This window comes from Strix aluco, chromosome 4, assembly GCF_031877795.1.
Source record: "Strix aluco isolate bStrAlu1 chromosome 4, bStrAlu1.hap1, whole genome shotgun sequence".
In the NCBI taxonomy this organism is placed as follows: domain Eukaryota; kingdom Metazoa; phylum Chordata; class Aves; order Strigiformes; family Strigidae; genus Strix; species Strix aluco.
Genome location: NC_133934.1, coordinates 106504474 through 106529033, shown reverse-complemented (window position 1 = coordinate 106529033; position 24560 = coordinate 106504474). Strand labels below are relative to the sequence as shown.

Genomic DNA, 24560 nt, shown 5'->3' with positions numbered 1-24560 from the left:
TTCCTGCACACATTTTCACACTCATGCAATTCCAGTGCATATTCACAGCAACATACCAATACCTATTGAAGATCCCTCTCCACAGAAGCCTGCCAGCCTCTCAGGCACATGCCCAGCACATGCAGTCTTGCACTGAAAGTCTGACTCACACAGAGGTGTCCCACAGAGCCTGTTTGTCCCATGCTACCTACTCCCCACCTTCCAAACTGCACTCACTTGTCTCTCCCCTGTGCTTCATGTTTAGATGTCCACTGGTCAAATATATAAAAATATCCTTAACAGATAAACAAGAACTAGAGGCCTTTTTAAAAGGAAAACACACACAAACCTGGATAAAAGCTTAATTGTCTTATGCCAGGCAAACAAAAAGAAAAAAGTAGGAGCTAAGAGGATATTTCTTAATATAAAACCCAGAATCTAATTTGAGGCAAGAGTGTACAACACCAGGCAAAGCAAAGGGCAGACTAGAGCTTTTCAGATGAGGGGAGCGATACAGCATGGAAGAAAATGCAGTGTGGTTCAGCTATAAACACTAACTAAATTAGGCTAAAACTTTTCATACAATCAGCATTTGTAGAAACTTGAGAATATTCAAAAAAGAGGAATGGCCAGATTCACAGCCAGTGTAAACTGTCCTTGCTTTATTGAAGTCTATCAGTGCAACTTCCTCACTACCTCCTCTACCAGAGATCTTAACAAACGCCGTACAAACTAATGGTATGCCCTAGTGTGTTCCCAGGCTCTGTGGGGATAAGCTGTGTGACTCTGATCAAGTATTCTTCAGACAGGACAGCCTAAGGGTGTCAAAACAAAGGTCTTTTATGGTGAAAGGTACACATGAAGATGGCACAGAAAACAGGTTAGATTTGACAATGGGAGACAGAGAGAAGACTCATCCAGTTTTAAGAATACAGCAGAATCTGATTACCTGAATGTTGCAGGTGACACAATTCAGACTACACCTCTTTCCAGGCAGCAGAATTAATACAAATGGACTATATGCACATATACCTTTATACACCTAAGTGATATATCAGCCCAGCAGGAACTCTGAAATGCTTTAAATGTTGAAGAGAGAAAAGACAAGAGCTTTAGAAGGGCATTGGCATTAGTCAGGCCCAAGATTATAAGCAAGGAATCTCACCAACCACATCGGAGAACACCTGACCAAAGCAGAGGCAAGAAAGATGAAACCAGCATCAGTGTTTCCAACAGAAATCTAAGGTCAGAGGGGGACTCACTGATGACCTAGTCACCCCATGAAGAAGATTCCTGATGCACAGTAGCAAGAGAGACTGGAGGACGCACACAGGGTCAGGGCCTGGGCAGGATACAGTTCAAGAGCAGCCAGGGTGCTTGCAGTGAGATTTTTTTGATGGAAAACAATTTTCTCCAGAAAGATGCACCCTGGCTGGATCCCGACTGTGCAGAGATTATCTCTGGTGTGGCCTCTCAGTGGATGGAAGACCAGGGTGGGAATGGCCTGGCAGGCAGGTCCTGCTGTCCCAATAGCTGATGTTTTAATTTTGCACTTTATCCAGGCTGAGGTGAGGCAAGCAGGGAGCCATGTGATCGCCTGGCACAAGGTCCACAGGACTGAATTAACTGATATAAACAGTACAATGGTAGGTTTGTGCTCTGGAAATGGGCTGCTGCTGAAAGAGGACTGCCTGGGTAAGGTGGGTATTTAAAGAGTGGTGCAGAAATGTAGCATTAATCTCTCTGACCCAGTGCAAACAGACAAATGAAGCTTCCCCTGCCTTGAGAGTAGCTGTGTAGAGTCCTGGCTCTTCCTTTCTGAGAAGGATAGAAAGGAATAGTCTCTGCTGGCTGAGCCTGATCTGCCAACCTGAATTCCCCAAGAAAGAGGACAAGAGACCTGCAGGCTGATTTTGGAACTTCAGGAGGCTTCATCTTTTGCAAACCCCTCCACATGCAGTACTTGCGGAGCTATTCTCACAGCTTTAGCCAATTCCTCTTCCTCCCAAAGAACAGAGAAGGAAACAGTGATCTCAACATGGTCATCCTTCCGATATGTGTGGTTTTTAAACAGGTACCAAGACAAGGTTAGAAAGGACTGAGATTAATCTGGCAGATCTGGAAGCTAAAAACCTCAATTTGGGTAAATACAAGGCAGAACTGCACATGCATCAGCAGCACTAGCTTGCCCTGTGAGCACAACCTCTGCTGTCCTGACTGAATCCTGCCCCGGAACTGCTGCTCTCTTGCTGCTGGAGGGGCAGGAGCAGTCCTGGCCACTCAGTCTGTGGCCTCTGAGCAGAGCACACCCACAGATGCTCTAGTAAGTGCTACTCATTGCGATGCCTTTCATAATGCAGCCTCTGGCTTTTGAGGTCACCAGTTCTCCTCACACCTGGTCCAAATGCAAAGCAACAACTTTCCATCAATGTTAGCCTCGAACAGAGCACAGTCAGAGTGCTATAGGCTCATGGAACTATAGGCAGTATCAGTTCTTTGAGACATGCAATCTTCCTCTCCAGAAAGCAAGCAAGAATTGTGAAGACATTTCTCTACTTTTGCTGGCTCCTCCAAGAGATGACAGATAGACTTTCCCCCCATCCTTTAATGATTAATCTGGTTTTGATAGATTAGCTTTTTACTTTTTTCTAAACTTTTATCATGAAATAATGATCAACTTTCCAGAAAGCTGATTGATTGACTGACAGAAATTTCATTTGGTCTAATATAGGAGTAACCTGCAAATCATGCCAAACAAACTTGATTTCACTTGTTGATAAGGCTAGTTTTTTGTGGATAAGGAAAACGCAGCAGAGGGAGAGATCTAGTTACTTTTGGAGGTTTGGGATTTTTTTTCCCTTTTATGAAGGCCCTATTATTGTATTCTCACAAGGAAGTCAGTGAAGTGGTATCTGTACAGGGCAAAAAACATACATAATCATTAGGAGACCTAAGCTGGGCAGAACAGACTTGTGTACACACATTCTTATCTTGTCTGCTGGGGAAAGAGGAGTTCAATGACAAGAGACCTTTCTCAGCCCCTGTCTCATTTAAGGAAACAACAGCTACAGAGAGGTCATTGTGATGAATTTAGAAGACAACCCTTTCACACTTCTGAGGCCAACAGTACTGCTTAGACTTCACACAAGTCACCATGTTGCATGCCTGATCCCTCTGCTTTGCAAGGCTAGTAACCCTGGAGAGAAACTTAGGTCCCCTGAGCACAGGTCCCGGATCGCTAGTAGGCTTTCACCACTCTCACATATTTCCCCTTCCACTGCTAAACAGCTATTCCAGATACAGACAAAACAGCCTTCTTTATTTTGGGCTCTTCTGTTTTCCCTTACTACACCCAAACAAAACAGTTTGCTCCTCCCACCAAAGGCAATGTCTTGTTTTCTACCAAACTCCAATAGATTGTTTTCTCCCTAAAACACTAATTGGCCTTATGAACAATATGCTTCCATCTAAAAGGTATCACCACCATCACTGCTGAAGCTCAACATCTATTTAAGCAGGAATAGTTTCCACATTGTAATTTTTAAATAACTGCCCATCTGAACATCCTTAGACATGCTTCAAGCATTACCTAGTCTTTAAAACATCTGTATTATAATTCTCAATCTATAGACTGCCAAATCATATAACAAAGAGGTTATGTGGCTTGTCCCAGATCAATCTGAGCAAATCTGTAGCAGAGCAAGGGTCTGAATACAAGTGTCTTAACCCTTACTGTCCTGCTTTGAATGAGAATTCTCTGTCCCAAAAATGCAACTATTCATTAAGTTCTGTGGTTGGATATGATACAACAGTGTTAGGAACCCTGAAATAAGACAAACATAGTTCCTACATTGCCAATGAAAAGTCAAGACTTCATTTTAATACCCCCTATCTTTGTAGGGCCAATGCTGTTTTGTGTCCTTCTATACCTGTTTTTGTCTTTGCAGTGTTAACAAGCAGGACTGTATTTCCAGAGCAGAGCATGTTCCTGCTGACGTCTTAGATGAAGGTGCACATGGAGAAACATACACATGCCAAGACGAACCAGGCAAAGCCGTACTAACTTTTGTAGAATTCAAACTAGGGCATCAGAGCAAGAGGCAGGTGCAGAGTATTTTACCAAACAAGAAAGAATAAAGACAATGGGAAGAGAGAGATCATTTTCCAGATTTTAGAAGAGCTTGTAGTAGGAAACGTACAGAGAGGCAGGAGAGGAAATTATATAGTTGAGATTATGCCTTCTGCTCTCTCTTGCATCATCAGTTAGCTGGGGTGTTTGACAGGAATTTCTATCCTCCTTGCCCAGAAATACTGCAGTGTATCTGCTTTCATGTTTTGTCAATCTACTTCTTAGTCAGACTTTGCCTAACTCTTGTTTAACTAAGCAGACAGAAGCCTTCCTCAAAAAAGTTAGGTAATTACAGAGGTAGATGGATCTATAGACTTAGAAGACTTCACTGGAGAGCTGTGACTCAGCTTCAAATTTTGAGCTGTTGCTGATCTGTTTCCTGTGATGTATTACACTAACCCTCAGTTGGGCCACTGTGGTCCAACAGAACATGACCAAAACATTGACTGGAAAGTGATTTTTTTTTCACACTGACAGCTATACATCATTTACTAGCACACTCACTGCTATTTCCCATCCTCTTTCCAAATTGCAGCAAAGCAGAAATTAATCCTTCCCCATCCATGATCCCAGGTGTCCACTGAGCAGTAGCTAGGCTATTTGCTCAGCTACCAGGAGGAAGGAGGGAACACAAGGCATCAAGGAATCGTGGAAATACTTCTGCTTAGCTGTCACCAATCCTCCAGCACAGAGGCATCACAAGCATGGCTTTCCCAGTATGGTGGTTTATCCTGTCAGATGGGACAAAGTCAAACAGCATCTTTTCACCTTTAGATTTCCTACCTCAGTACACTAGCTTCAGGTCTTGAATTGCAAAAGGCCAAGGAGGGAGGTCAGGAGAACAAGGGAGGCTTGTTCATTCCTCTAATTTGGGGAGATGATTTGCTGCTTCTTTCTCCAAGCCCATGCATTCTAATCACTCCAGGACCTTAACATTCACAGTACCAGCTTACTCACTGAACTGAGTAAAAGAAATATGTCCTGTCAGAAGAAATAACAGTTACTTATTGTTATGCTGCAAACAAAGAATTAAAACATTTTTGGCACGTGCATTGATAATGCCAAATGTCTCAACCCAGAAAAGGAGTGGGGCTTAAAGAACTGAAATGATTCAGAATTACTAGTGTTAGCATGCCCACTGAGGGCTAGGCAGTGAAGATGTTTGTGGGGTTTTTTTCCAAGTCTGTGATGGAAACAGGAACTTAAACACATGCAAGATAACTTATTTCCCAGCAACAACAATGAGATAGCTGCAGCAGCCCAGACTTCACCATTTCGAATACTATGATGTGACAAAAAACAGTAAGTGTGCAATTTCCCCTTAGCTGGGTTCTCTGAGTATTTAATGGAGTCCTTCTGAAAAGTGACGTAGGCAGTTATAAAGAAGCAAAGCAGTGAAAGGACTTTTCAATCCAGGGTATAAGGGATGAAGAAAGCAAGGATTAAAGACCTTCCTTTCCCTGCAGGAACCACCATCTGGCCTCATCTGGGCACAGTCAATAGAAGACTATTGACTTCACCCTGTCTGCCAGGCCAAATACAGAGGAGCTCACTGGCAGTGGATCTGTGCAAAAGTATTTAACAGTGAGATGAACCTATAGGTCCCAAGTGACCTTAGAAAACCTGATGCATGTCTGGAAAAAGCAGAGATCATCAGATGATCGGAACTGCTCTCTTCATCACCTTCTCCAGCCTCAGAATATTCCCATTTCTAACAGTAAGGGGTTGCAAGTTTTGCCTAGAGCCAGACATGACAAAGGCCGGCTTCCTTCTGACACGCTGTATCGGCAGCACAACTGCAAGTCTTCTCTGCTCTGGATCTCCAAACAGCTCAGTTAAATACACGACCATTTTGAAGATTTATTCTGTGCTAACTTCAGTGTTTGAACAATACAGATTTTTTTCACAACTCCCTCTTGAGTTTATTTATTACTTGAACTACATTTATTTCACTTTCTGGACAAGAGCAAATTGGTGTGACAGATTATTTGATTAGACAGCTTTGCCAACAAACCCTATCCCAAGCTTCTTAACATACTTTTAACTTCTGAGTTCCATCAACTGTATCTCATTCAGACACCTGCAGTAAAACACATTAGGAAATCACTGCTCTGTCTACAAGTCATTAACATTCAAACACTATGCCTACAGACCATGAATGATCATGGTTTTGTGGTACTTTTTCAGACAAGAAATGGAAAAAGAACAAGAAAAACAATACTTGCCTATATCACAAAATATCATTTAGAAGAAGCTGGGCAACTCAGGACCATATAAACGCATCTGCTTTAGCTACACAATATATGCACATACAGTATCAAGAGGGTAGCCAGTCACAAGGAGACAGATGCTGGTTACCAGAAAAAAAACAAACACATTTCTATACAAAGGAAAGGAGAAGCTTCACTAGGTGAGTCCTACTTCTGTTACACGGCCTTGTGTACTCCAAAAGATAGCAATCTCTCTCATGCATGGAAGTACAAGTCCTTGGATGTCTTTGGAAATGTCTTATTGACGTGACTTCGGTGTCTTTAAGTTTCTCAGAGATCCAGGCACAGAGGCAGTTGTGGGCAGCTGTAAAGCCTTCTCCTGATGGACCTGAACATGCATCACTGGATTTCAGAAAAAATGCCTTCATCCTTCAGAGTTGCATGTTGCCAGCTTTGCTGTTCCTGTGGCAGCATTAGAAAAGATTACTTTTCAGTATCATTGTTAAGGCAAACTCAAATCTCAGTCCCATGTGGTCTGAGGGTGATTTTGGTGCTGCAGGCTCCTAGCAACAGGTCCCCTTGGTCTCCACAGTGCTTTACAAAGGAGAATCCAGTTTTGGTCTTTTGCTCATCTCTTGAACGCCTTTATTTTAGTGATGATCAAAGACTACTGATGCCTCCCCTTTCTGCTCCTCTGTTGAACATACCAATCTTCCATTAAATATTTAGAGTCAGCTGAACTCAGTAGTACTCAACTCATCTTTTAGGCCTTGCCCCTCAACATTTGGCAGTATTTCATAACTCATGTGGTCAGCAACTCAGCAAAGGGTAGGCTTTTATGAAATAACTTCCAGAAGTTGTTGCTACCAGGTTCATCCTGGGAACCATACAGCCTGAGGACACCACTTCTCCTTGTTAAACCCATTGCTTTTTTAGAATACTAAGAAGTTAGACAGAAGCAGGACACAGAAAGATGGTAGGAAAGGCTATCATTGCTTCAGATACAGAGGTCTGCCAAACAGCCAATGACATGGCATCCAGGTGGGCCCTGCCTTGCTTCTGAGGGAGAAGGTATCAGGCAAGAGTACCTTGGGAGACCACTTTGCTTCCAGGGGCTCACACTTCATGAGGAGCGTCATTGAACTGCTTGGTCAAGCAGGATGGTTAAAACAAACAGGAAATGTAGGTCACTTGCCTTGATTAGCCAGCAATCATTTGGGTTGAATCAGCCCATTTGGCATTATAACCATAGACATGGCAGCTGCATTCCACCCAGATAGACTAGTACCTTTTCTGAAGGGTCTGTGGGGGACCGTCACTGGCCTGCAACACAACACAAGGCTGTGCTAGTACACATCACATCAGATATCTGACCAGCACTGTAAGGATGTTCATGTTCTACTGCTCAGCAGGTATGTTCTGCCTGTGGAGGCAGTACTAATACTTCCAGAAATACAGCATGCTTCTGCATAGACAAACCTAGATGATGCCCATCAGATGAGCAATAAATATGTCCAGGGGTTGCACTAGGATACAAACCAAGCACCTTTAGATTTGACTATATGCTTGCTATGTAAGGACCACTTTTTTTTTTTTGAGCTACTACAATTCATATATACAAAGTACAAGAGCACCAATATAAGCCCTAAATATTTGACAAGCTGTCAGATGCCCATTAATAAGATGCTGTAGGTCAGCTGAACAGACAAGGGAGAGCCTACACTCCTCAATTACGTTCACAAACTTTTACCTACACACTGTAGGGCAAAGGATAAGCACTCAGATATCTCGGTGATTAGCTCTCCAACAGTAAAACATATCCAAAAAAGTGCGGTGTCTTAGAATGGTGTAAGAGTTATTAAATGTTTGTGGGATGTCCATAAGCATCACATGTGTCCAGTGCTCTCAAGCAAGGGTCAATGCTAGCTGCAGTACCCAGGGAGATGCCCTATAGAGGTTTGTCAGAATAAGACATGGGGCAGCCTGGTAGAACCAGTAAACTGTAGCTTTGCCTGCACTGCTATACTAATTCACCTCAGCCAAAACTCTTGACACAATATAAATACCCCCCTCAAAACCCTCTCTCTAAAAGAAGAAATTGTTCCTCCAAAAATAGGAGAAGCTGGGTCATCAGATGAGGGTGAAATTGGTTTAAAAGCCATTAAGAAGAAAACAACCCAGGCATTCAGGAGCAATCACAGCTGCTTGGGCTGATCAGGAGAGACAGAGGGAATTATTTATTTATGGACTTCCTGCTCTCCCTGAGCGAGTGTCTCCACTGGGGAAGCTTTAACAGGAGTGGGGACCAGGAGGCAGGTGCTGCTTGGAATCCTCCAGAGGTTTTGCTGGCCTGGGCCTCAGGAGAGTTATACACAGTACATGCCCAAAGCATCCAGGAGCCATCAACTTGCCTTTCTCAGAGCAGGAAAGGCCAGAAAGAGCATCACCCTCTGCTGGGGTGGAGCACATAGAGAGCCTCAGGCACCCAGATTGCCATGCAAGCTTTACACAGCTTACAGTAAGATCCCTTCAGAGCAATAGTGCTTGAGTACACAGCCGTTTCTCTCTTCTCGTGGTTCAGCTGCTTCCCTTTAAACACAGATCAAATGTCTCTAGGGACTCAGCAGGCATTTAACAGACCTGCCTGATGGAAGGACCTCCAATGAGAAAACCAAGACCTGAAACTCCCAACAGACATCCTCAATTCAATCCACAGCTGATAAAGCAACCCTGAAGTTACATGCAACCAGATCCCAACTGCACAGAAAGCACGTCAGTCTAGTCTGTATCCAAAGCTCATCTAAATATCCTAAACTTAAGTGGGAGGGAAGGACTAGCAGAATAAACAGGAGGAAATATGTGAATTGAAAAAGTCAGCATGGAAACATGGAACTCTTGACATCATATCAAGAATTCCTCTTCAAGATACAGTACTATCTTTCCTGATGCAATTTCTTACTGTTTCCCCGAATGGACAATGAAGAGGAGTTATTCCCTAAAATCCCTAAATTCCCTTCAGTATTCAGAGTTGACCATTCACTGCTAACTAAAAAGGAACTGTAGAGACAGAGACAGACAGATCTGCCCAGTCGGACAGATCAGGCAACTATCCTCTTCTTCTGGCTTTGGTCAAAGGGCCACAAAGGGGAACAGGGCTTGGAAACCATCAAACACCACCAGATTTTTTTGCTGGAAGATGCTGAAGTGTAGCGTTATAAAAGGATCACTGATGGGGACTGCACAGATTATGTGAATGGTACAGCATGCACTGTGTCAATTTGTGTCTCCCTGCAATTCATTACTGATGAAATGCCATAGATTGAGATGAAAAGGGCAGGAGCAGACAGTGAGCTATTGCTTTAGACACATCTCATTCAACATTCCGAGTTCTTTCCTGCTCTGCCTCTGCTAGTATATATTGCATTACTCCCCAACAATGATATTCTTCCTCGATTCTGGTCTCAAATCAGTACATTGTTTTGTGCCATTAAAGCTACTACAAAAACAGGTGTGGTAGCAAAATAACTCATTAATGCATAAAGTGCTTTGGGAAACCTTTGAAAAGGAAAGGACTGAAGAACAAGAGAGTATCATCTTCATCAAGATCGGTGATCCAAGGTAGCCTCAACATCAAAAAGGCACAGAGTCTAACAGTGAGACTGTTTCAGCGAGTCCTGCCTCAGACTGCCTCCTCCCTAATCTGCTCCTCCCCACACATAACAAAGTGATTTCTGCTACTCGTAAATATGTAAAACCAGATTTGTTCTCCCAGTCTATGTTCCTCCAAACAAAGGACAGTATAAAAAGGATTCATTTTCCATTCAATGAGACAGGTCTTACTTGGTCTCTCAGAAGAAACTTCCTTTGCTGCCCATTCAGAGACGGGTTATATTTTTATGGTTTGTGTAACCTTTGTTTCCCATTCTAGGAAGAACATCATTAAGCACTGATAGCTACTTAGCCCTGACAGGGGACTGCTCCAGAGAGGGTTGCATTCCCCAGGGAGCTAGAGCACAGACAACCCAGGGCTCTCTGGGGAGCTGTTCTGCTTTGTCCATTGACTTGTGGCTTGAAAATCCTTACAGGGCCAAACCAAATACACTGCTAGTTCTTAAGTGCTGGGGTTATTCATTTGTGTACTTTAACACACGTTGTTTGGGAAATTCAATTCATCCCTTAATTTGCTAAATACAGCTTTAGGTTCTAAAATCCTCAAGTCTGCAGTGTCCTTTGCCCCTTCATGCTCATTTGCCTTTTTTATTTGCCTTCTAACTTGCCAAAAGAAAAAAAAAAGTCCATTTTGATTCTGTTCCTGGACAGTCGACCTTGCTTTCAGAGCCTGGCACACCAACTTCCCCCGCCACAATGGTCAGGTTACAAAAACAAAAGAACAACATTTGCTTCCTTGTGAAACACTTTCCATTGAGTTTTCTCTGTCACAGTAATTTCTGTAGCATTCTCTGTGCTTTCAGAGTCTCAGTTTTGGAGAAATACAAGGCTTAATCTGCATCCATTTACATGCACTGACAGCCAAGAGGAGGCCTCATCATCCTGCTAAGGTACGCTCAGGCCTCTGCAGATACCAGACGCCTCCGTGCTACTGGGCATGGGCATCCTCCAACAACATTTGGTATTAGTGATGCCCCACTGTTCACCTCCTTTCCTTGCAGGCTTTCATTGCATGAGAATGTTACTGCAGTATAATTCAAGGTACAATTTTAAATAGATTAATTTAAGATGGTGCAAAAGGCACTCATTAATATTGAAACTAAACCTGTTTAGACATCTAATGAGCAAAAATGAAGCATTCTCAAACTGGCAGAAGAGCATCCACAGTTTGGATTTTCACTAGTTTAAATGGTTTGTTTTAAAATCAATGCAATTTAAAGTGCACAGCTTCCTTGGGTAGAAAAGATCTCTGGACAGAGGAAACAGCAGCACTTTTAAAATAAATGACTGCCTGTGCAAGGGTGGAACACCCATTAACAACTACCACAAAACAGCAGGGAGGAGAAGAGGCTGAGGAGATAGGGTCAGTCACTTGCACGCAGCTTGTTAGGAAATACTGCATTCAAATTGACTACCTACAAGCACCCAAGAAAGCATCCAGAAGTGACAGCCAACTAACGAAAGTTTCAGGGACATTCCAATATACTCAGGATTCCCCTTTGGCTGGAAAACACAAGAGGTAAAAAAGCACATGTGGGTGCACCTTCAGAGATGCAGAACGTTTTCTGACACTGGTACAGCATGTGCATTACACAGGGGTGCAGGTCTCTCAGTCAGCAGAGGATGCAGATCAGTTATTGTAAAGCGAACACTGCATAAGGAAAGGATGTACATCCTGCAACACTCCTGCCCTACATCCCTACCACCCAGGGCAGCCCACAGAGCCTTGCTATCAAGAAAACCCTCTCAAAAGATGCAACAACCTTTGCGGCAGGCTGGGGCCAGAATCCGCTCCTGTCAAACAGCTCTCCGGACCAGGATGTGACTGCGGCTCGTGAAACATGTTAGCTAATGAAGATTGAGTCAGGCAGGCAGAGACGATCCCCTCAGCCTGTTAATCCACTTAAGGAAGGAGAAGGGAAACCTGAGCTGAATTCCTGTGCTCCCTGCAAGGGACTATACTGTGCTGGCTTTAGCACCTAGGCAGAGCAAATCCAGCCAGAACTGGACTGAGAGAGCTCTAGGTGCAAGAGTAGTGCTTTTGGGAGACTGGAGCAAGAGCAGAGGCAGACAACAGCAGTCCTTAGGGAGAAAGCCAGGGCCATATTTTGTGTCCACTGGGAACTATGATGAAGCAAACTGAGCTTTACTTGCCCTCTCACCAGGAGAAAGCAAGAAGACGCTGAATGTGAGCTTTTGCCCAACAACAGGGGAAACAGAACACACACAGTTTGCAGACTTTTCACTGGGCAAAAAGGCTTCCCACGGGGTCAACGCAGATTCCTGGGTTAGAAAGTCAGAGAGAGTTTGTGCCCCAAACACCCATCCCAACAGTGACAGAAAGCCTGCATTGCCTCCCGCCCAGTTTAACTGGCGGTTTCCAGGGACGATGGGTGTCAATCCCAGGAAATGTCAGATTATCCTTAACCACCAGAGGGTGCTCCCCATCTCAAAGACAGAGTCAATGTCACGGATGCACCCAGACAGCTAGTGGAGCCTTTCTTTCCAGCAATTGTAGAATATGAGCAAGGGAAAAATTAGAAAATTAATAATAAATAATAACTAACGAATCTGATCCTGTGCCTCACCTGTGTTTCCCCATCCCTCCTGGCTAGTCAAGGTAAGGCGCTCTCTCCCATTTGTCCTCTGCGTCCTGCTCAGTCAGGTGATTTTCCTCACATTGGAGGTTAAATCACTTTTATTCATTTCTCCTAGATCATGGATCCAGAGCAGCAAATCAACATTTTCTGCTTAGCAGGTTTGTAAAGAGCAAGACTCTGACTTGCCTGCCCCTGAGCACAGTTAGGATCACACCCTCTGGTCACACGCAGTTTTTGTGATGCCAAGGCCTGACCTTACTGCCGCACTGCCACAGCGGTGTGGGGGCCACCCCAATGTTCAAGTTCATTTTCCCCACTCTGTCCTAAGCTGGTTTTCCAGAGGGCAGAGTGCCTGTTGTGCAAAGATGCCTCAGGGTGGTATTTTCAAAACATCAGTTTTGGGGCACTAATGCTACCTAACTCTGTCAATAAGACACCTGTAGGGAAAGACTCTCCAATTTGGTAATGCAGTGTCCCCACACCCTCTCTTCCTTCTCTCAAAGGGAAGCAGAGGCACGTGACTGAGGTTGCACACTCAGGATCTGTGCACCTGGCAACATGCCACCTTGTGCCTCGGCTTCCCGTTTGTGTAGGTTAGAATACCCCAGAGTTGCATCATATGCGGAGAACAGAGCGGTTCGAATTAAATCATGATGGTTATATTGCACCCTGAGATTCAGAAAAGAAAGAGTTTAAAGCATGCCAAGTAAGATCAGGCACCTATGCAAAACAGACTAGCTCTGCTGACGTGTCTGGCATAACATCTGTTTGTCTCAGCCCCACCTTACTTTGACAGTCCAGGTCTGCATGGGGAAACTGGCTCTCATTGATGGCTCCCACCCAGCACACGTGCTGCATCTTGCTGTCTAACCACTACAAGAACAGATTGTTGTAATTTTTTAATTGCCTTTTCCTCTCTCCTTTGGCCAATAGCACCAGGCCCTGCCTGAGGGGATTTTTGTCAGAGTTGCTGCTCTTGGGTGCCCTGGCATCCTTTTTTGCTCTGTCCTCTTTAAACTATACAATACATTTGTTTGATGAAACTGTTAAAACTGAGCAGTTAAACCACTGAATGAAGGACACTCATTCAGTCTCTTATACAGGTTAAAATGTGTTTGATAGGTTTGGCTTACTTCATTTCTAGAATGAACCATTATCTGCAGCACATGTGGGAGTCAGTGCTTTCCAAATCATCAACTGGCCAACAGTGATACTAGTCATCCTTGAGAGAGGCATCACATTCTACAGCCTAAATAGGCCAATGAGTTCTTCGTACAGTATTTGAGATTGTGAATGGGAAGAGAAGGGGAAAATATAAGAGGAAAAGATTTTATGGTATGTTTCTTAGCCATTTGCAATAGACAATTCTACTTCCTACAAACAAAACATCAGGAGTACATGTCACAGCTCCACTTCTTGCACTATTCATAACATTCTCCCCCGGAATTATAGCAAACACCAGACACGCCATGGAAAGGTTAACCAGCATTAGGTTTGGACACTGATCATCCCAGCACCATTAACACTCAACTTCTCAACTTGATAGATTTTAACACTACTCCATTACATATTTGTTCCTAAACATGCACATAATGAGTCATCAAAAGTGTGGTTATTTAAAATTAAGTATTTTGAGCAATAGATTTCTGTATACTTTCGCCCAGAGCTTAAGCTCTGCCATTCTTCCTCCACCCGTTACAGCAAAGACTTTTAAAGTCATTTCATAGCCCTAGTGACATTCTCCTCTCTTGCATATTGCTGCACGGGAAAATTACTGGGGCTTTTATTGTTTTAATTACTGCTAGCGGGTTGTAAGATCTCAAATATCCCCAATTCCTTCACTGTTAAGAACAGCAGCACCTGGGTGTCAGTTTTGCTCATGACAGCAAATTACAGGGTCAGATCTGCCTTTTTCACTCACACAAACCTGCACCTCAGTGGAGATTACAACTTGTGGAATACATAATATATAAGATGAGCAGGTTTTGACTACCTGCAATTAGCTGATCTGCAAGCACATGAAATGGCAACACTTAATCCAAATGGAGAGGCAAGGACAACACCATCTTACAGCACATAAATCTACAAAGCATGACAGGACCAGTGAAACAAAGGCAAACAAAAACTGGTATGTTAAATAGGGCAGACTACAAATGAAGTCAAGAATTAGGAAATGACACAACTGTGCTTACTTGTGAGAAATACTCTTAGCCCTCATGTACATATGCATTATTTTATAGCCCTTAATTACATGATCATATTTTTTCCACAGTACCCCATCTCAGACTGCACTCAGAAGGGATTGTTCCCATGTAATGAGCAGCTATTTGAGATGCTGGTTTCTGCTCATTGTTCAGTGTGTGGCCCCAGGCCTTATTTATCACACATTATTCAAACCTGGCTCTAGAGATTTATTCATTTCCTTATGTGTTTTTCTATGGGCTTATCATTACACTGTCCAAGAGCTTCACCAGCCCAAGATCATTTATTTTCACACACCTCTATGAGAGGAGAGGGTGTTTTTATTCCCATTTTATGGGTGGATGACTGAAGACTGTATTAAAAGGTATTTTCTAATTCTGGGTGCCCAGTCTGAGACACCAACAGCCTCACTGATCTATGCTTATATAGCACTTTGGGTTCAGTGGATTCCCATTCACTTCATTTGCAGCTGTAACCACTTAGTGTTTCTGTAAAGCAGGTCCTTTGGGATCAAAAAGGTCCCCTATAAAATAAGGAACGCACAATTAAACAACCTCTGGCACAACAGCTGCTTCAAAAAACCTGAAAACTATCATACAGAAATGGTCACAGAAAAAAGTCAACTGGCAGGTCAGAATTTCACTGCCTCAGCTATAAAAGCTTCCCTTTCTCTCCTGCAGTCCCTTGTCTCACTCAGTACACACCTGACAAACGAGGCAGGGGTCCTACAGATGGTCTCTTTCACTGTGCAACTCTGATTTATCTCAGAGCGGGTCCATCGCATGCAGCGAATGAGGCAGGGGTCCTGCAGAAGAAACAGCACAGTGACGTAGCTAAAACATGAGTTGTATAAGACGCACAGTTGGGTAGACAGAAATGCACGCAGAGGTCTTTCCCCAGCTTCCAGTTCTTGTATTAGCACCCTTCAAAGTGCCCTTTTCACAGAGTTTGTTGTTTCTTTTACAGCAAACAAATTCCCTCATGAAGCACCACAATGACACCTGTGGATTATCAGAAGAGACGAATCCATCACATGGACCACTACAACCAAGTAATGGAGTAAATGGGCTGCAAGGGTATCTCATCCTCCTTTGTGAAGACTAACATGAGGAGCATGAAGCACTGGGTAAATTTCAGACACTGATGACAGCTGACAAATAATGCTTCAGAGGCTCTTCCAACCATTCGATCGAAGTCATGCCTCTTGCTGTCTCCTCTCCAGAGCGTCCCAGCTCACTTTCTTCTCTTCACTGCCTTTGTCTTCTCAACCCATCCCTTTCCTTTGCTCTCACCCCTTCAAACACCATTCCCCTGCACCCCACAGCCCAAGCCTCCTTGTTCAACAGCTGGTTATAATTATTTGCTTCCCCTCCTCACCTTTTTGCCCAGCTCCCCTTGCCCTGTCTTTCCATTGCTGTTTGGTGGCTGCAATTACTGACACCACCTCTGCCCCAACACAGCCCCAGCTGTCCCTGCAGTCTGACTCCAAAACACGAGCTGATTTAGGGCTTTGCAAAGAGGAATCATCTTGATTTGTTGCTAAATGGGAGGAAGGCATAATTCAAGAGCATGTCATACTCCCTAATTTTTCTTTTAAAAAAATAATATATATATTTAATTGCTGGTTTTGATAAAAATTTCCACAAAGCAAGTCTATCAGATGCATAGAAAGTGTTTACAGCTATGATTAAAACTTGGCAATGGCATGAACAATTGAAACTAAATTTTACAGGAAGCCCTAGTAAAAAAGATGGTGCTACCAGTCTGTTTGTTGTACATGGCAGTGAAAATGAAGATAAAAATGAAGGAAGTTGGTTAAGCAAGAAAGAGTGCTGCTGCCATCTCTTTTTAAAACTTACCATGGTTGGGTACATTAGCATTTGGATGGCAGGTCTTTGAAGGAAAGTGAAGTGCTTGTACTCCTTTGTGCACTGTCCTGTAGCTTATAGATGCTAGTGCTTATTTGATATGTACACCTGCACCCATCTCAAGCTTTCATCAGCTGGACACAAGATTATACATGTCTTAACATTTCACAGAGTCACAGAAAACAGGGCTAGGACCAGGTCAGGTGGTTGGCGCATCCCTCCATCCCAACGGAGAATCTGCTATAGCAGCATTATTTTTGACAGAGGTTTTTCCAGCCCATTCTGAAAAACTTTCAGCCCTTCTCAGACAGTCTGTTCTAATGCTCCTGCATCATTGCTAATACAAGCTTGTAACATCAAACTGAAATCTCCCACATTGCAATCAAACCCGAATTTACTTCCAGCTCTATCAACAACGGACATAGCAAATGGTTTAATCACTTCCTCTTGGACAAAGCCTCTTACTGTTTGAAGACACATTCCCCAGACCTTGTCTAATATCTAGATTTCCACAACAGAAGTATTAACCTGCCTAACAGAACAAATTCAGTCCCTCTAACTTCATTCCTGGGTCTCCAATATTACCACTTGGAAGGCCACAGATTTTTTACAAACAACTACCACAAGGAACAAGGTTGCAACTAGCAGGCTGGCTTGCAGAAGACAAGCCAAACTTCCCTGCATTTCTAGGGAATGCCCACTGATTCAGTAGTAACACCCCACTTCAATTACCAAAAAAAAAAAAAAAAGTGTTAGCCCTTCACAAAGGCAAATCTCACAGCTGGATTCAATTTCTCACACTCTTCCAAAATCTTGAGCTGAAATTTTGGGAAACTTGAGAAAATATCTTCTGATAAATCAAGGCTATCATCTATTACATTCACTACACTACTAGCTAGAGCAGCAAAATTTCTAAGCTGCCCCTGATGAAGCGGGGAGCTGTGCCCATGGTCCTGACTTCCAGTGCTGTGCCTTCTCACTGACAAGCAATGAAGACCTGCCATGTTTCACATGAAACAACTTCCAGGAAACTGGAAGTCTGCATCCTTGGTGCACATGTGTATGAGAGTGTACAGAATGGCTGGAGTTGTAACTAGAAATGTCATAAAGTTAAAAATATGGGGCTTAATATTATTTGAAAGTCACAGATTTGCCTCCAGTGTTACAAACTGTGAGTTCCCAGGGAAACCAGGAGCCATTCTGTGCAGATAGGAAATATGGGCCCTTCTCTACCATAGGTGGTGTCATGGGGGAAGGCGAACTGACAGCTTAAAGGCACAAGCAGCTGCTCTGTACTGTGTGTTTGCACAACAGCGTGAGAGTGTATCCCTTGGTGATGTTATTCACAGGCCTTGGCCGACAGTAAATAAGACGGTGGAGCTTGATTCATGAGGGATGACAGGAAATCTATAATGTGTGGGCTCTATAATCTGCTCAGTACTGCGTAGCAAAATGAAAGAACAACAGCCCAATTACTGAGTCCTTGCTGATCCCAAGCACATCCTCCAGATCTTGTTCTGCTAAGAGTAGTGGGAGTCTGTTGGCACCAAGGGAAAGCAAGCTCTGGCACAGGCTGTCTTCCATGCTGGGATGGCAACACTATTTTGGAAGCACCAGACTACCTTACAGTAGATACAAATGCAGCCAAGACTGTGCCATGAACTTCAGAGCAAATTTCTGGAGAGCGACAGGCTACTGAGCTCAGTTTGCCAAAGGACCACTCATGTGGACACTAATTGCTGCACTCCACTGCAGGCATCCCATGTCCCAAAGGGCTGGCTGAACCAGGGAGCAGTGATCCACCATGGGAGTCTGGCACAACCACTTGGTTTGGTGGGGACTGGGAACACCATTCCCCTGTGATAACACAAGCCAGCCAGGATGCAGATCCATGAAACTAAAACCAGGGCTATGATCCAGCAGGACACAGCAGCTGGGTTACAAATGGTGTCCAAAAAGCACCTTAAGGGGAAGGAGCAAAAGCTGGAAGCAGATGTGGATTCTGGGGCCAGACAGAAAAGGGATGGTTGAAGATATGATTCATGCCAGGTGGAGAGTTGGCACATGAGAGAGCAGGGAGGAAGTCTGTGACAGCAGCAGCCACAGAGCAGACTGCCCTCATACCACCAATGCTGAGGACACATGGAAAGACAGAAGACGGTTTCTTTTGGACAAAACAGCAATGGTGGCGGTCGGAGGGAGAAGGGCTGCCAATTCCAAACAGAAGGAGAAGGAAATCATTTTGCTTCCTACTGTGCAGTGTCAGAAAACCCACAGGGCTGCCCAAGGCTGGGAAGGCACAGGACAGCTCAGCTGAGGATCCTGGAAGCTTAGATGAGACAGTTCTCTCATTTTTCTCTAACCAAACTTATACTTTTCATTCCTTGTGTCCCTGGCCCTTACTTAACACCTTTCAAATCTATCTTTTGCCCCCTAGAAAGGGGCAAGGGGAATGTTTCTCACTCTGGCAACAGGTAAACATCATGGCAGGATGGGGAGAGGGGAACAATTTCCACGCAAACCCTAGCAAAGGCCTTCTTTGCAGAGCGCACACTCTGGAGACTGCCATCCTTTTCCTGCTTCCCCCTACAACCATCTCTGCTGCCACCTCCCCTCCCTTGTTATCTGTCAGTAAACAGTAATTAAAGAAGTGGCCTGCTTGATAAAGCTCCCGCCTGCCCTCACACGGTGCTGCCCTCTCGGACGTGTCTAATTAAAATCCTGATGAGAAGATGAAGAAATCCCAGCAGCTGGGAGTCTGCTGACTCTCCCTGCACTCGGCCTCTTCATTACTGACGACGAGGCAGAAAGATATAAAGGACCCCGGGAAACGCTCCGACAGACCAATCGATACAGCCTTTTGTGGGACGTGACGGACCGCTCAGGACTGCCTTTTGAACTGTGCGGATAATGAGGATGCTGGAGCATGGCTCACTGCATGGGGTTGATGGGGCTAGACTCCCCCACTAGTCCTGCTACACTGCTGCTCCTAGGAACAGCACCCAGGGCCCCTGCAGTTTGGCAGCCACTCACCGTATAGTGAATTCACACAATTAAAATAGCTGGAGCACTTGCCTGTCCCCCACCAACCCAAGCTCCAGAAGTCATTGCTTGTAGTGCCAGAATACAGTCAAACATCTAACCACTCCATCATTTCTGTGCAAACACAGAGCATGCATGTGTGTACATACACTGCAAAATACTGAGAACCAGCACAAACCTTCCCTAAATGAAATCAACACCACATACGATGTGCACACCGTTGTGTTTACGTGGACATTTTTTCATGGGAACTGTGTGTTTTCAATGCTCTCCCAGGATTTTGAGACAAGGTGAAAGTTTTGATATGCACAAAATGAAACAACAAAGGTTTACATGAAGTGTACAGGAATGTCATCATCATGAATCACCATAACTGTATTTAGACACACTTCACTTCATGCAAATACATCCACTAAATGGTTTTATACTTGTGTTTTTTTCTAATATGAGATCAGCTTTACATGGAAACAAGCCCATTTTCACTGGCAAACTTATGTTTATCCAAAACACCAGAGATTTCATTGCTTTTAGTTTCAAGATGAAAGAAATAGTAAAGAGATGGAAGTAGATCTATATTTTCTGAAGTTTGAAAGTGCATCTCAGGCACCTGCCTCTATGTCCCTTTTGAGCAAGCCCATGGGAGGTACAGTCACCTGGGAATTAGGATCGTGTGCAAGAATGGGAGTGCATACATGTTTGCAACTACAAGTGCACAGTGTATATGCATGAAGGAAATGCATGTTCCACTTGTGGAATCAATAAAAGAGTGAGCTTTTATCTGTCCAAGTTCACGCTTCCTGCTTCACAAACTACTACTGCTCATACAATCAGCATCAGTCTGGCAATAGTTGGTGCTCTTTTCAGAGTCCCAGCTAGGTCCTTGGAACCTCGTTTATTCAATAAAGACTCAGTTGTTTTCTTTCCCACTCCCCCAATTTTAATTACTTTACCAGACCACACAGACTAAAAAAAAAAAAAAAAGCTTGGAAAAAAATGTTTCCTGAAAGTCTCATAAGGTAAAAAAATACCTGTATTTATTATTTTCCAAATTGACATAATCCTGCCCTACTGTCCAGTTTGTCAGCCCAGACCCAAAGAGAAACCATGTAACAAATCATTCCTGGACTGATTTAATACTGAATTAAACTTGCCAAAAAGCCCAAAGCATCTCAGAACAAATAGTCCCAAGCAAAACATAATCATTAACAGCACGAAGTGATCAACCAAATGCAGAAGCAATAGACTCAACAGTAAAAGCTCAGGAGTGCTACTGGGAAGGGACTTTGGAGAGTCCCCTGGAAAAGAGGAGTGAAGAAGGGCAGCAGAGGGGAGGTCCTGCTGGGAATGGTGGCAGAAGCACTGTTTCTGGGAAGTTCACAGCCTCTCTTGGCCCCACGGCCTCCCTTGTCAAGAGATGCTGTTGTGCAGAACAAGGCAGCAGCGCTGGATGCAGAGCTCTCCATGTAAGCCCTGCCTGTCCCAATACCTGTACTTGATGGAATGACACATTGCTGCGGCAGCTAATAAATAGAAGTAATTTGATTAGCTTTCCCTAACTAGCGATAAGATCCTGACAAACCCTTTTTAATGCGTTTCTGGAGCAGGATGAAATTGTTTCATTTGGCGAGCAGGGCCCCACGGGAGTTGCCTCCAAGCTCCTTTAGTGAGAGGTAAAAATATGCCAATCATTAATGAGGGGAGAATTACGGAGACTTTAATGCAATCAGAAAAGAGGAGCCCTGAGGCAGCTGGGGAATAAAACCTGCCCTTAAATCAGAGGCAGGCAGCCGGAGCATGGAAATAAAGGCATACACAAGCATGTACATGCACACATGCATACCTGCCACACACACAGAGACCGTGTAGAGCTGCTGTAAATACACTGAGAGTTTTGCCTGGGCAACAAACACTTATCTCAGCAAACGGTATCCATCTTCCCCAAAAAGCATTTGTAAAATCACAGCAAGCTATATCCATTTGGCAGCCCCCTCCCCCCACCAGGAGGGGACCACTGCCCGTTCAATCTCCACCCCTTCACACACACATACATACGCACAAAATTGCAGTTTTCAACGTTTCAAACCAAAGCCTTTTGTGGAGGAGGCATATTAGTTGCTTGGGCATCAAGCAGCAGCAGCAGTGAGGCAACTTTGCCAAGCAGAAAGGTGCCTCTCTCAGGGCCAGACTTGCTGCATGAACACAACATGTACAAACCCCTCACTCTGTCCTCCAACCATGGCACTTATGCCAGAGGCAGCTGTAGAGGTTGAAAGGCAACTCCTCCCATCCCCTCCCCACTCCCTCCTCTGCCACTTCAGTGAATTCCCTTCCTCGGGTGAACCAGCTCTTGCACGAATCACGTAACTTTTATTCCTAAGCAAAACAGAAGTCTTTAAGCTGCTGGCATTTCCCCTGGCACTGCAGCAGGCAGGAGTTGGGGCAGACACAAGTGGCCTGGCTGGCTCCAATTTTGCAGGTGTCTCTGCTCCTTCAACAGAAAGCATCCCATCTTTCTGAAGTGATGCTCTAACCCCAGCCAGCACAATACAGATGGCTGCATCAGCACGGACAATCCCAGAGAACAGTAGCTCCCAGTTTAATGGGATAAAAACCAGGACAGGAGTTTTCTCATGTCTCTTCCAGATTCCCCACCTTGTTTACTTGAAAATAATGAGCAAGAGTATTGGGATATCAAACACCAGCCACCTTTCCTCTGTCAGATACACAAAACATGACGCTACAAAGGCCAGGCATGCAGTACTTCAGCCCTTTTCCCTAGTTTGGGTTACCACTAACGTGTAGGGGAGCAACTGAAAGGCTGCTGAGAACTCCAAGAGGAAAGTCAGTACTTCTAGCCTTAATATACACTTGAGGGTATGCAAAACAACTATTACTTCCTCCCAGAACTCCTGTACTATAGCGAGAGAGTATCTGTGGCACCCCTGCCCTCTGCTAGATGGAATGACTGTCTGGCTTAGTTTGCACTGTTAAGTCCTGTATTGAGAAAGCTAAGCTGCTGGTTCTTCTGCCACAGAGATATAACATCTCTGCCACAAAACAGCTGTGCTTCTGCACCATATTCTCACATACACTAGACAACTGTGGGACTAAAGCACTGGTGTGAGTTAGCCATTTAACCCTACAGGCAAAGCAGTTACACAGTCACCAAGACAGAGTAAAAGATGAAGGACAAGTAAAGAGGTACCTGTCCTGAGACACAGAGCTTGAAACTTAGAAGGTAAGTTAGGGTACGTAGCTGGCACATTCTCAAGCCTGTATCAAGCACTGAGATGCATGTCCCACTACTAAATGATGATAGAATACCTAGCCCCAGGCAACGGGGGCTTCATGTCCCTCAACAGCAACTTCTGCTGGCTGCTTGAACAATGCAATGATGGGCTCCCAAAGAAGTAAAGCAAAGTTCTCTGTGGCTGAAAGTTCAGAATGAAAAGCACCTTGGAGGGTAAAGAAAACCTGCAGGATTCTCCCAAATTCTCTCAAACTCTAAGACTGAAAGGATCAAAGCAGTCTTGCCATTGGGTACATCACTCAGCCAGACTGCATGCCCTTGAAAGTCAGAAAAATCACTTTCCAGAAACACAAACAAGTGAGAAGACCCTACCACAGAAACCATCAAGGCTGCAAAAACTAGCTAGCAGGAAATTCAGCATGGCTACAGCACAAAGTTGCCTAGCATCTAGAAGTCATATTTCTGCCCTTTTCAGATCAGGGCCACTTTTGATCCAAAGCTCCAGTCAAACTCAGTGATTTCTTCTGGTCAAGAGCTTTAGGCTATTCAAGACAGTTACTAGCCTCCCTCCCTGGATCCATTTCTAGCAGTGATCCAGGTTTTACTGTGGTCACAGTCCAACCTAGTTTGTGATGGCACTCAAGCACAGCAGCCTTGTTCGACTGCCTCCTCTGAGCAGCAGGCAGAGGTTCTGAGATGGTGTCACACTCTGTGGCTCCACACGCAGGCCTGTCTTGCTGCAAACAACTCCTTCTCATTCTGGTTTGTTATGATTAAAAATGCACATCACCCAGCGAGGCCTTGGAGTGGAACCCAGCTGGAAATTGGATCATTAATATTCCTTCTCATGCCACAATTTCTTACCTCTCCACAAGCAATTGCTAACAATGCAACAATTTAGGGTCTCTGACTAAAAGTGAAGAGAAGTCAAGACTAAACTGCCCGTTGTTACTCCAATTCATCCACTCTTGTCCATATCCTGGCATCCCATCAACCTTATGCCAGTGTGCTGTATACCAGATGTCTTTCAGCCCTTTGAACTGCCTGTACCCAGTTTATCTACCAAAAGGTCTTTAGGATCTTAAACCATCAGGAAAGGGATTCAAGATTATCCTCATTCCTGAGCAGCTGGAAACACAAGGAAAGAAAGCAATTTGTTTGAAGAGTCTAGCCACTGCGTGGCTCCAACGCTTGGTCACCACATTTTCCACACAGTTAAAGTACTCTCAAAGTGCTGGAGGGATAAATGCAAATCACGGGTAGGACATACCACATGATGGAGAATCCCACAAATTTACAAACTGGGAGTTTTCCAGTTTTAGGAGACAGGGTTACCTACATGACCTCACCTCAACCCTACATACTGTTACTGCTGCAACTCATTAACTGGGCAAGCTGTGAGAGATATGCAGTTCCCCCATCACTGCTACAATGATCCTTCAACAGAAAGGATCCAGAAGCATAGAAATGGTGCAGGACACAGAGCAAGTGATTGAAATCCCCCACAAAAGTCATTGTGCCCAGTCATTGGTCTGTTTGAACCTTCATCCCTGCACGGTGTTTGCATTAGACAACAAGAAGCACAATGCAACCAGGACTACAGCACTGATC

General features: G+C 44.3%; 1 protein-coding gene across 1 annotated transcript in view; it reads right to left on the bottom strand.

Annotated features, from left to right (window-relative positions):
• Positions 1–24560, bottom strand: part of ESRRB (estrogen related receptor beta) — a 137048-nt gene that overhangs the window by 92810 nt on the left and 19678 nt on the right. The gene's annotated exons all lie outside the window — the stretch shown is intronic.